Raw genomic sequence first — 12,181 nt, 5'->3', positions numbered from 1 at the left:
AGTCATTTTGCTTTTTGTTTCGGGTGTTAGCTCGTTAGCTACCCTCATCGGCGGGCTCAAGCATCTTTTTAGCTATTTTGCTCTCGTCTGGGATGCTCAGGCGTATTTTCAGCCATTTTGCATTTTATTTCGGGTGTTAGCTTGCTAGCTACCCTCATCGGTGGGCTTAAGCGTCTTTTCAGCTATTTTGCTCTCGGCCGGGATGCTCAGGCGTATTTTCAGCCATTTTGCTTTTTATTTTGGGTGTTAGCTTGTTAGCTACCCTCATCGGCGGGCTCAAGCGTCTTTTTAGCTATTTTGCTCTCGGCCGGGATGCTCAGGCGTCTTTTTGGCCATTTTGCTTTTTCTTTCGGGTGTTAGCTTGTTAGCTACCCTCATCGGCGGGCTCAAGCATCTTTTCAGCTATTTTGCTCTTGGCCGGGATGCTCAGGCGTCTTTTCAGCCATTTTGATTTTTGGAAACAACTCAGGAAAAGCCATGATGAGACATATGTTTGTCGAGAAAGAATCATCTTTATTGATCATTAATATTGATATGTCATAATGATACATATGTTTTTGGTGGGTGCTATCTTTGTTGATCATGAACGTTGATCTCTCGTGTCTTGTATACATATTTTCCCTTGAGTTGTTTTCATGCGTAGAATCTTCATAGCTGACTGATGTGACATGTGTTGTTGACTTCTTTTCCGTCTTCAGTTATGAGCTTGTATGTGCCTGGTCCGATGACTTTTGTGATGATAAAAGGACCTTCCCATGGACTGAGTAGTTTGTGGCATCCGTTGGTTTTTTGTATTCTTCTTAGTACTAGGTCTCCGACTTGTAATGATTGAGACTGGGTATTCTTGTTGTAGTGGTGCCTTAGTCCTTGGAGGTATCTTGCTGATTGCAGGGTAGCATTTACTCTAACTTCTTCTGTACTGTCGAGTTCTAATCTTCGGGTGTGTTCTGCTTCTCCTTCGTCGTATTGCTCTTTCTTTGGTGACGTCTAGATCAAGTCTGCGGGTAGTATAGCTTCTGATCCATACACCAGGAAGAAAGGTGAGTATCCGGTGGCTCTACTTATTTGAGTCCGTAGCTCCCATACAACCTTGGGTAATTCTTCAATCCATTTTGATCCATAGTCTACTAGTTCTTCATACAGTCTTGGTTTCAATCCGGCTAGTATGAGTCCATTAGCCATTTCTACCTGTCCGTTGGCTTCTGGATGTGCGACTGATGCATAATCTATGCTGAAGCCACAATCCTGTGCCCAACTTTTGAATTCTATAGCTGTGAAGGGAGAACCTAAATCTGTGATGATTCGATTGGGCATGCTGAAGCGGTGCATAATGTCTTAGATGAAGTCGACTGCTTTGGCAATGCTGTATTTTACGAGTGGTTTGTATTCGATCCATTTGGTGAACTTGTCAATTGCTACAAAGATGTACTTGAAACCGCCCTTTGCTTTCTTGAGAGGTCCTACTTGATCTAGCCCCCAGTAGGAGAAAGGCCAAGCGGGTGGGATGCAGATGAGATTGTGAGCTAGCACATGAGCTTGTCTTGCGAACATTTGACAACCTTTGCATTTTCTGACAAGTTCTTCTGTGTCTTTCAAAGCAGTTGGCCAGTAGAATCCGGTGCGAAATGCCTTGCCTACTAGTATTCTTGAAGCAGCATGATTTCCACAGCAACCTGAGTGTATTTCACCTAGGATTTCTTTGCCTTCTACAAATGAGACGTATTTTAGGAGCACTCCTGATGATGCGGCTCTTCTGTATAGCTTGTCCCCCACTAGGACGTAGTTTTTGCTTCTGCGAACAACTCGTGTGGCTTCCTATTTTTCCGCTAGCAACTTATTTTCTTTGATGTAATCAATAAAAACCTGTGTTCATGAAGTGTTGATCACCAGAATCTGGTTGCCTTTGGCTATGAGTTCTGTGGTTGTCTCACCGGGTTGTTTGATAGAAGAAGCTGATAACTCTTCTATGAATACGCCGGGTGGGACCTTTGCCCTGTCCGATCCAAGTTTGGCAAGGACATCTGCTGCAATGTTGGAATCCCACAGGACATGTAGAATTTCAAATCCTTGGAAATGTTTTTCGAGTTTTTGGATTTCAGCACAGTAAGCACCCATGTTTTCTTTGGTGCAATCCCAATCTTTGTTGACTTGGTTGATGACTACTACCGAATCACCGTATACGAGTGGTCACTTGATTCTGAGGGTAATAGCCACTCTTAGCCCGTGGATGAGAGCTTCATATTCTACTTCATTGTTGGTAGCTTGTCATAATATCTGAAGGACATACTTGAGTTGTTTTTCATCTGGAGAAATTAGGAGGACGCCTGCACCGGCTCCGCCTAGCTTGAGTGATCCATCAAAGTACATCTTCTAATGATCAAGGATGGTGCTTGACATGGGTTGTTGAATTTATGTCCATTCGGCAACAAAATCAGCAAGGGCTTGAGATTTAATTGCTTTCCGCGGGGTGAAATCGATGTTGAGAGCACCGAGTTCAACCGCCCACTTGGATATATGCCCTGTTGCGTCTTTGTTGTGTAAGATGTCTCCTAGTGGGAAATCTGTTACCACGGTAATCTTGTGGCTTTCAAAATAGTGGCAAAGCTTGCGTGAAGTGATCAGTAGGGCATAGAGTAGTTTTTGCACATGCGGGTACCAGATTTTTTATTCTGATAGTACTTCGCTGAGGTAGTATACCGGGTGCTGTACTTTATACACGCGCCCTTCTTCTTCTCTTTCTACTACTATCGCCGTGCTGACTACAGTAGAAGTTGCCGCAATGTATAGCATCATGTCTTTGTCTTTCTTTGGAGGTGTGAGAACTGGTGAGGAGGTGAGGTACGCCTTAAGTTTCTTGAAAGCTTCATTGGCTTCTTCCGTCCACTCGAACTTGTCTGTTTTCTTTAGTAGTTTAAAGAAAGGTAGCCCTTTTTCGCTGAGTCTTGAAATGAAATGGTTGAGTGCCGCCATGCAGCCTGTTAGTTTTTGTACATCTTTGATGCTTCGAGGAGGGCCCATCTCTGTTATGGCTTGAATTTGCTTAGCGCTTGCTTCGATTCCGCGATGACTGACCAAGAATCCAAGTAGTTGTCCTGAAGGGACTCCGAATACATACTTGTTTGGGTTCAATTTCCACCTCCACCTTTTTAGGTTCTCGAAGGTTTATTTTAAGTCTTCAATCAGTGTATCCGGGTTCTTTGTTTTTACAACCACATCATCCACGTATGCTTCTACGTTTTTGCTGATCTGATCTCCAAGGCATGTTTGGATAGCTCTTTGGTAAGTGGCTCTAGCATTCTTGAGTCCAAAAGATATTGTCTTATAGTAGTAGGCACCGAACAGGGTGATGAAAGATGTCTTGCTCTGATCCTGTTCTTTTAATGCGATTTGGTGATATCCGGAATAGCAATCAAGAAAGGATAATAGGGTAGATCCAGCTGTTGAATCAACTATCTGATCAATGTGTGGTAGCCTGAACGGATCTTTCAGGTAGTGTTTGTTGAGATCTGTGTAGTTGACACACATGCGCCACTCATCTGTATTCTTTTTCTGTACTAGAACTGGGTTTGCTAGCTAATCTGGATGAAGGATCTCTTTGATGAATCCGGCTACCATTAGCTTTGTGATTTCTTTTTTAATTGCTGCCTTCTTGTCGGGAGAGAATCGTTGTAGTCGTTGCTTCACAGGCTTGAAGCCTTCATTGACATCAATTCTGTGCTCAGCCAACTCTCTTGGGACCCCTGGCATGTCGGCCGGCTTCTAAGCGAAGATATCCTTATTGTCCCGAAGAAAGTTGGTGAGCGCGAGTTCCTATTTTGCTGATAGGTGGGCACTGATGGTTGCCATTTTTGAGGGATCACCGGTGCCTAGGTCGATTTGCTTGACGTCGGCTTCTTTTGGTGGTGCTAGGGCGCTTGGTCTTTTAGCCGGTATCTCTAGTTCTTCTTGGTTTATTTCTGTGGCAATAGTGGCTATTTCTTTTCTTCCATCGTTTGCCTGTGCTTTTGCTGCAAATTTGGATTGCCTGAACATCATAGTCAAATGCACGCTTTAAATCACTTCGAAGAGAAAGAATGCCGTTAGGCCCTAACATCTTAAGCAACAGGTACGGATAATGCGGTATTGCCATGAATTTTGCTAGTGCTGGGCGCCCGAGGATTGCGTGATATGATGAATCGAAGTCTACGACTTCAAACTTGATGAATTCTGTGCGGTAGTTCGAGGGAGTCCCAAAAGTAACCGGTAGAGTGATTTGTCCAAGTGGCATTGCTGCCTTGCCGGGTACTATGCCATAAAAAGGTGTGCTTGTTGGTGTGATCATCCTAGTGAGTTGTAGTCCCATCTTCCTTAGAGTTTCTGAAAAAATAATGTTGAGTCTGGCCCCTCCGTCTATTAGTACTTTCGTAACAGTCATACCGGCAATGGTTGGATCTAGAACCAATGGGTAATGGTCTGCGTTTCCTACGCTGGTCCATTGGTCTTCTCTTGAAAATTGAATTGGATACTCTGACCAGTTGAGATATCTTGGTGTAGCAGGTTTTGCTGCCATGATGGTTCGTAACGCTAGTTTTTCTTGATGTTTACTTCTAGAGTCTGGAACCCTGGTAAAGATTACTGCCACTGTCCCTCTCGATTTTTGGAATCCCTTGTCTTCAAGGTTGTCTCATTCTTTTTTCTGATTGTCTTCTTTATTGTTTCCTTTGCTATCTTTTCTAGTGTATCTTTCGTTGAAGGTGTAGCAATTTTCCAATGGTGTGCTTTCCATTGGGGTGCAAGGGGCAACGTATGTTCTCAATGTTGTCATATCTTCTGGGCTTGGTAAATTTCTTTGATTTGTCAGCCATTACTACTGTGTTGTCTGGACCACGCTTTCTCTCCTGATGTCTGCTCTTTCGAGGAATTTACCTGTCTGGGTTGTCTCTGTTGTTTCTATCCGGGAATCTTTCTCGTGTCTTCTCCTCTGCAATAATCATCTTTTCCACTGTTCTTTTGAATTCTTCATTGTTTCTTGGGTTTTCTTTGCAGAAATCTTAAAATTGCCACCTAGCCATGATCCCGTGAGAGAAAGCTTCGATTATTTCTCGTTGTGTGATGTCATGTACTTGAGCTCGTAGTTCGCCAAATCATCGATAGTAATTTCTGAGACTTTCACCTTTTTTCTGCTTGAGTCCTTTTAACTCTGCGTGGGTGATTGGGTGTGTAATAATACCCGCAAAATTTTCACAGAAAGCTCTTTGCAAATCCTCCCAATTTTTGATTGATCCTGGATTCAATTTGTCAAACCATTGAAGTGGCATGGTTTCTAGGGCCATGGGAAAGAACAAGGTTTTGATGTCATCGTCTCCTCTAGCCAATTCAATTGATTGTGAGTAAATCCTAAGCCATTGTTTTGGTTTTATCTTGCCATCATACTTGGAGTGGTTGGACGGCTTGAACTTATAAGGTAGTTGTATTGAAGCAAGTCTATTTGCAAAACAGGGGAATCTATCGTGCGTTCTAGCTTCCGTATATTCTGATTCTACGCCCCCTTCTTGCCAACTGTCGTCTTGGTGAGAGTAGTTTTGCGTGGCTGTCCAAGTAGGTGCTTTGCTTCTGGCCTTTCTTGGTTGTTCGACCCGGTTGTTTTGACTATGATTTCTTCGGCTCTCTCCGTTGTGACTTCCACTTGGTCCAAGTCTTTCAAAAGCGGACTTCCTTTGATTTTGATCTTCCTGTTCATGAGATGTTGCCCTTCCGTCGTGTGTCTTAAAGACTGTTGATCAGAGAAAGTCTCTGAGCTGTTCTTGTTTTTCATTGGGATATGAAGTCGCCCTAAGTTCTTCTAGTGCTTCTCGGATGTTATTGTAGGGTGTATTCGCTGTTCGTCCTTCTTCGACCTCTCGCTCAGACTTTCTTCTATTGTACTCGGCTAGGTCTGACTCATATTTGATCCAAGTGTCCTTTCACTGCTTAGCACGGCGCTGACATCCTTGTTTTAATTTGTTCTTTCTCTCTCTGGCTTGCCTCTGACTCTCAGTCTCACCATCGTGCCCCTGGATAAATGGTGATATGTTGGATTCGGAATCATCTGAAGACCTCACGTTGGGTGCTTCCGGGGGGATCAATGGTGATCGGGGACGACGAATCATGAATACTTCTCTAGCGTGAGTTGTTCTGTCATCGTCGTTGATTTCTGTACTGCTAGAGCTGTTGATAACTTCAGTAGAGGTTTCAAGGTCATATATTGAATCTCCTTCTTGGTAGGGTAGAATTGTTGTTGTCGTATCATCGACTAGTTGGGTGTCGTCATCCTCAAGAACGGTACCTGGCCAGTGAACGATGCAGTCCTGAGATGTTATAGTTAAAACGAGACCTTCCTGGGCTCCCTTCAATGGCATTCTAAGCACCGGATTGAGGAATCCCTTGGGCCGTGTCTGATTAGACGTCGCCATGTTGTGGAGTTCGAATGGAAGAGTGCCCGACTTCTTTGAAGTATTCTGAGTGTATTCCGAGTAGTATTCTTGATAGGTTGTCGTCATGTTTTGGAGCTTTGTCAGAAAAGAACTCGGTTTTCCGAAAGAACTTGGATAAGACTTTATCTCAGAAGCAGAACTTGAGTTTGAATCGGATGCGTGAAGTCGCGAAATCCGAGTCGAGTTGGACATTACGAGCTGTGCGAATCTTCCGGTCAGCTGATCTGTCGTTGTCGCTACAATGGAAAAGTCCTAATGATGATCTGAATCTTTGAGGAGACGGCCTTGGAGCTTGCCATCGTCGCCTGCCTCATAGATCCATGAACCAAAGATGAAGGTCGATCCCTTCGAGAAGATCATGTTGTCGAGGTCCATCGAGCTCTTGGATGCAAAGTCGTCGAAAGCCCCTACCTGGCGTGCTAGCTATCGATGTTTGACCACCGATAGCCTACCACGGGGGTACCTGGGGCAGTATATTCGAGCTTCAGCGTATGCAGAACTCGATGGTTAACGCAAGAGACAGTCGATTTATCCTTGTTCGGGCCCTTGATCTCTGATCGAGTAATGGCCCTACGTCCAGTCGACGTTAGCCTTTGCGTTGGATTGATCGTAAAGTGTTGTGTTGTACAATTGTTCTCTGAACTCCCGATTCAAGAAGCTCTGCCCTCCTTTATATAGTTAGGAAGCCAGAGTCCTAGTTGGTTTATAATGAGAGTTCTAGTAGGATTACAGGATAATACTACTACTAAGATTACATGGGAAGAATCCTAGTCAGGCTCGTTCTTCTCCCTTCCTTGCGGGGTATCCCGTGGGTCCCGCACCGACATCACCCAACCCTTGGGTTTGCGCTCTGCCTTGCCCGACCTCTGGGAGAGGGCTTCGCCTCGCCTAACCCCGAGGCTGTGGACTCCAGCTCTCCCAACCACAAGGCCATGGGCTCCGTCTTGCCCGACCCTTGGGTTTGCACTCTGCCTCGTCCGACGGGGTCCCATACCACATCAACCACTCCAGGTCCAAGCGTATGGGCCTGAGTCAAAACTCTGACACCAAGGAAGAGACCGGCACGCCCCGATATAACTCATGGCAGTGACGGGCTATGCCTAAGGATTCACATCAAGAACAGCGTCGAGCGTACTGGTGTTGTTCTACCTAACCCCCGTACGAACACGAACAGGCGCGTCAGCTCACCACGACGTCCGCTATGATGGAATGGAACGCCATGACTGGTAGACGTACGACGCCTGCGCATGGCGCCAATGGCGGACAGGGCCGCGACGTGGAGCTGTCCCTGTTGACATCTATAGGTTCGACGGAACCTGTATGAAGGATAAGAAGGACCTAGCGATCCTGAAGGACTTCCTCTCTCTCTTTCGCTCTTTTCTTTTCCTCTGCTGTAACTCATGCTTTCCCTTGGCCTATAAAAGAGAAAGTAGGGCGTCCCATGAAAGGGACCGAATCAGAATGAAGGATCCGATCTGACCCTGAACCGATCAGATCTAGATACACACAAGAGCAGCAACCGAGCTCTCAGCACCTTTTCACTCCTTTCACTAGAGACTTAGGACATGTCCCTCTCTCGCCTGTTTGTAACCCCTACTACAAACTTTTAGTGCTAGTAACACGAGCAGCAGCGATGAACTAAACATAGGAACTTTATGTCCGAACCAGTATAAACCTCGTGTCCTCTAAGCACACTATCCAAGCCAGACGCGTAATACTAGAAATTTACTTGTCGGTGGTAACTCGAAACACCAACAAGTTGACCCTGTATTTGTAAGCACTTGTATCTCCGGCGTATAGTCGTGAGGTTCATGACCGTAACAATGTGAGCCGTGTGAGTGAATAGTATGTCACAAATGTGAGTTCATAGTACTCAAGTAATTGTACAACCGTCAAGAGAATACTAGAGCAGTCGGCTCTGCACGAAAAAAGAGCATATGCGTGGAGTGCATGTCATCCCGACTACTAGCGCGGAGCTGTATAGGTAGTCGAGAATGTAATTATGGTATGGCATGGCCACGGCAGCACATGTATAATATCTCGAGATATATAAAGATTAAAAAATATTTAGAAAAATATTAAAACTTGACTTAGCTTCATTCATGGCCGAGTAATGGAGTCGGCTTGTCGATGACGCGAACACGACGTGTTGTCCGGGTGCCACCGTGGGATGACGACGGACAACGAGTGCCGTAGCAGGAACTGTCCGGGTGCCATCGTGGGATGAGGACGGGAGGAGTGCCCATGCGAGACCCATAGCGTGGATGGGCATTGGAGTCGGAGTTGGCTTTCATGTAGTCGAGCGTGAAGGCGGAGTCAAACTCGACCACAGAACTCGTTGATGATTATGGTCCTGTAGATGTGATGTCGGGTCTCTTGTTTGCTTGCTCATGATTGTCTTTGCATAAACATGCCCGTCTATGCTTGAGGTAACGATGTGTATGTGTGTACGTCGCCAATAGCTTGCTTCCTTACATCATCATAGATGGCGTTGATCTCGTGTTGGAGCCCGTGACTTGAGATGTCTGCTTGCATGTTGCTGGCTCGTGGAGGAGTAGGACTTGTTGGCTTGTGTCCGGGTTGGACTCGAATCAGAGTAGGGCCGAGTTTCCTCGAAGCTGCCAGCGGATCGTATGTGACTCGGACTGTTCAACGACAGGATCGAGTCGTGCCGCCGAGCGTGTAGACGGGTGCCGCTCGGCTCCACGCTTCTCTACGAGTTACCACAAATTGCTCTTTTGACGTTGAACTCCCTGCTCTCACGAACGAGCTAGAGGCTTAACGACGAGCAGCGAACGGCCGCCTGGATACTCGGCGCTCGGTGAGCCAAGATGTCCTCGCGAAAAGACGAGATGTTGTGGACGGACGTGATGACGATTGCCATGATGGGTTGATGTCGTCTCAATACGCCGAGTCGTCGTAGATGTTGGTCTTGACGTCCGCCGAGCTCTCGAACAGAATCACGCCGAAAGTCCATACTTGGCGCGTCAACTATCGGTGTTTCATGATCGGCAACTCGTCACAGGGTTACCCGGGACGATGGTTGGTGGGCTTCGGCGTATGCAGAACTCGACGGTGAACGCAGAGACAACAATTTATACTGGTTCGGTCCGTCGGAATAGTGTCCTACGTTCAGTCCGGGGTGAATAGTATATTGCGCCCTGCGCTTTAGGGTTTAGACCGTGAGGTCTGTTCCTCGTGCCGATCTAGGGAGCCTTACTCTCCTTTATATAGCCGAGGAGGTAGGTTTCCTAATCGGTTACAATGTAAGAGTCCTGATAGGATTATAGAATAGCAATGATACTAGAATTACACGTAAAGAATTTTTAGTCAGACTAGATCTTCTCCCTTCCTTGCGAGGTACCCCTAGAGCCCTGCATCGACAGCAAGGACGCTAAGAACACCGTCGAATCTCATCGAGAGACGTGCCAAACTGCAGGAGTTGGAGAAGTTTGGATAAAAGAGTAATAGATGTACTTCTGTTTAATTCGATGTTGGATGTCTCAATCGGACGTGATCCTCCTATATATTGAGGAGGATTATCTTATCTCAGTAGAAAACATGTCCCCTATGTGTTTTTGCAAGTTTTTCATGTCAAACATGACCCAAACCAATCTGTACACTTAACCAGTTTGGAATGTAGAAAAATCGGCCTAGCAGGATTTGAAATCGTCCTGGCAGGTTTCCTCGAGCCTGCACAGGCTGACCGGGCCACTTAAAGAGAAATCGGTTGGGCCGTTTTTAGCAGCCTGAGCCCAAAACCATCATTTTGCTCTTCGTACTTCAATGTGACGATCCAAATATTTTCCTTGGCCATCTTGACACCAGGACCAACGCGATGGAGTCCTTTACGCGTATTGGCCACTTTTGCTGTCAAAATATGCCCCCTACTTTTAGGTGAGGTTTTTGCGAACCTGAAAATATAAATCACCAAATAGCAACGATGTCCAACTCATCAGCTACTTAGTATCTAAGGGTGATATGTATATTGGCCATATTTGTTCTAAGAGAGATACCTGTATCGACCATTACTTGGTCAATACTTTAGGCTTCTTGCCACACACTTGGAAAATATGTCTTCAAATATCTCACGCTAATTGCTCTAGGGAGATGATCACCTTGCAACGCCTTTTCATATATGAATTACCAATCATCACTATGATCACCTTCAATGGACCTTCCCAGCTTATCGACGACATGCCAAACTTGTTGCTCTTTGTCCCAAGAGGTACAATAGTCTTCAACACTAAATCTTCAACTTGGAAAGATTTAGTTTTTACTTTCTTGTTATAAACCTAGGCAACTGGAGCCTTGTCTCTCTCAATATCCTTTAGAGCTTGCATCCTCTTGTCGATCACCTTGTCAATATTGTATATCATCATATCATATGATATATAACAACAGATAGATCATTTTGCTTTGTCAATCAATATAATCAAAATTTACTTCGATGGGTAACACAACTTCTTGCCCATACACTAGCTCAAAAGGAGTAACCTTGGTAGCACCATTTCTAGATATGCGATGAGACCATAGAGCTTCAGATAAAACCTCATGCCACCTCCTAGGATTGTCCTCAATCTTCTTCTTGATTAGCTTGATCAAAGTCTTATTGCTCAACTTAGCTTGGCCATTTAGCTTGAGCATGGTATGGAGATGAATTGAGCAACTTAATCTTACATAATTTGGCGAAATCCCACACCTTTTTTGACACAAGATGTTTCTTGATCTGTAGTTAATGTCTAATGGATGATGAATCAATGTATTATATGCTCAGTAATAAACTCAGTTACCTCTTTGTGTGTTATATTCTTTAAAGGAACAGCCTAGATCCACTTAATAATGTAATATGTAGCAACCAAGACAAAAGTGATGTCCCTTTGATAACGAGGGATTAATTTGGCCAATGAAATCTAGTCCCCAACCTTGAAACAGCCACGATTTGATAATAGGATGCATCAATGCAATAAGGTCCAGTTCAATATTACCAAAACGTTGGCACTCGTCGCTCCTGTAGCAGCGAAAACAATTGGCTGAGGGAGGAGGGAAGGAGAGAAAGGGCGATGGAGAGAGGAGAAGTAGATTGGCAATTTCTATGATGCTAGTGCCAGACGTGTTGACATCTGGAGGCTGAGGGACTGAGATGTGGGCACCTCAACCCATACAGCTTGCAGACGCGTAGGATGATATGATGATTGGGGTTGGATGGTCCAGTGACCCAATTGACCTATGCAATTGACCAGTTAAACTCAGTGGCTAGTGTACCATTGCCAGACGGCCTGAAAGGACACATATGTTGACGGGGGTTTTACTAGGATTTGGCAGGTTACCAAGGGTTATGATTTAGGGTGACAATCTTCCATTTTGTTGATTAGGATTGACAGAGATTAAGGCTAAGGGAGAGTCGGAGGCGAGAGGTACACCGAAAAAAGTGAGAACTTTATCCAACCTTAGGTGGGCCTAAGTACAAGTTTAATATTTCCCGACGCATAGAGACCAATTGGTCGTGTAGATTAGACACCAAGATTTGAGATATGGGTGGAGGGCTTGGTCTCGAGAGGGTTAGGGACACAACTGCCCAAGTTCAAAAGATTGCCCATAACAAATGACACCTTAGCAGATGGAGAGGCCACGACAAACTCGGGGTAGGGCTTATAACCTACACTCTCCCCATTAAGATTGACAAATGGAAAGGGCAATCAATGTTTGATCAGCATGCACCAAGGGAT

The sequence above is a fragment of the Miscanthus floridulus genome, chromosome 6 (genome assembly GCF_019320115.1).
Source record: "Miscanthus floridulus cultivar M001 chromosome 6, ASM1932011v1, whole genome shotgun sequence".
In the NCBI taxonomy this organism is placed as follows: domain Eukaryota; kingdom Viridiplantae; phylum Streptophyta; class Magnoliopsida; order Poales; family Poaceae; genus Miscanthus; species Miscanthus floridulus.
The sequence above is the reverse complement of the archived record's forward strand: the minus strand, read 5'-3'. Positions refer to the sequence as shown.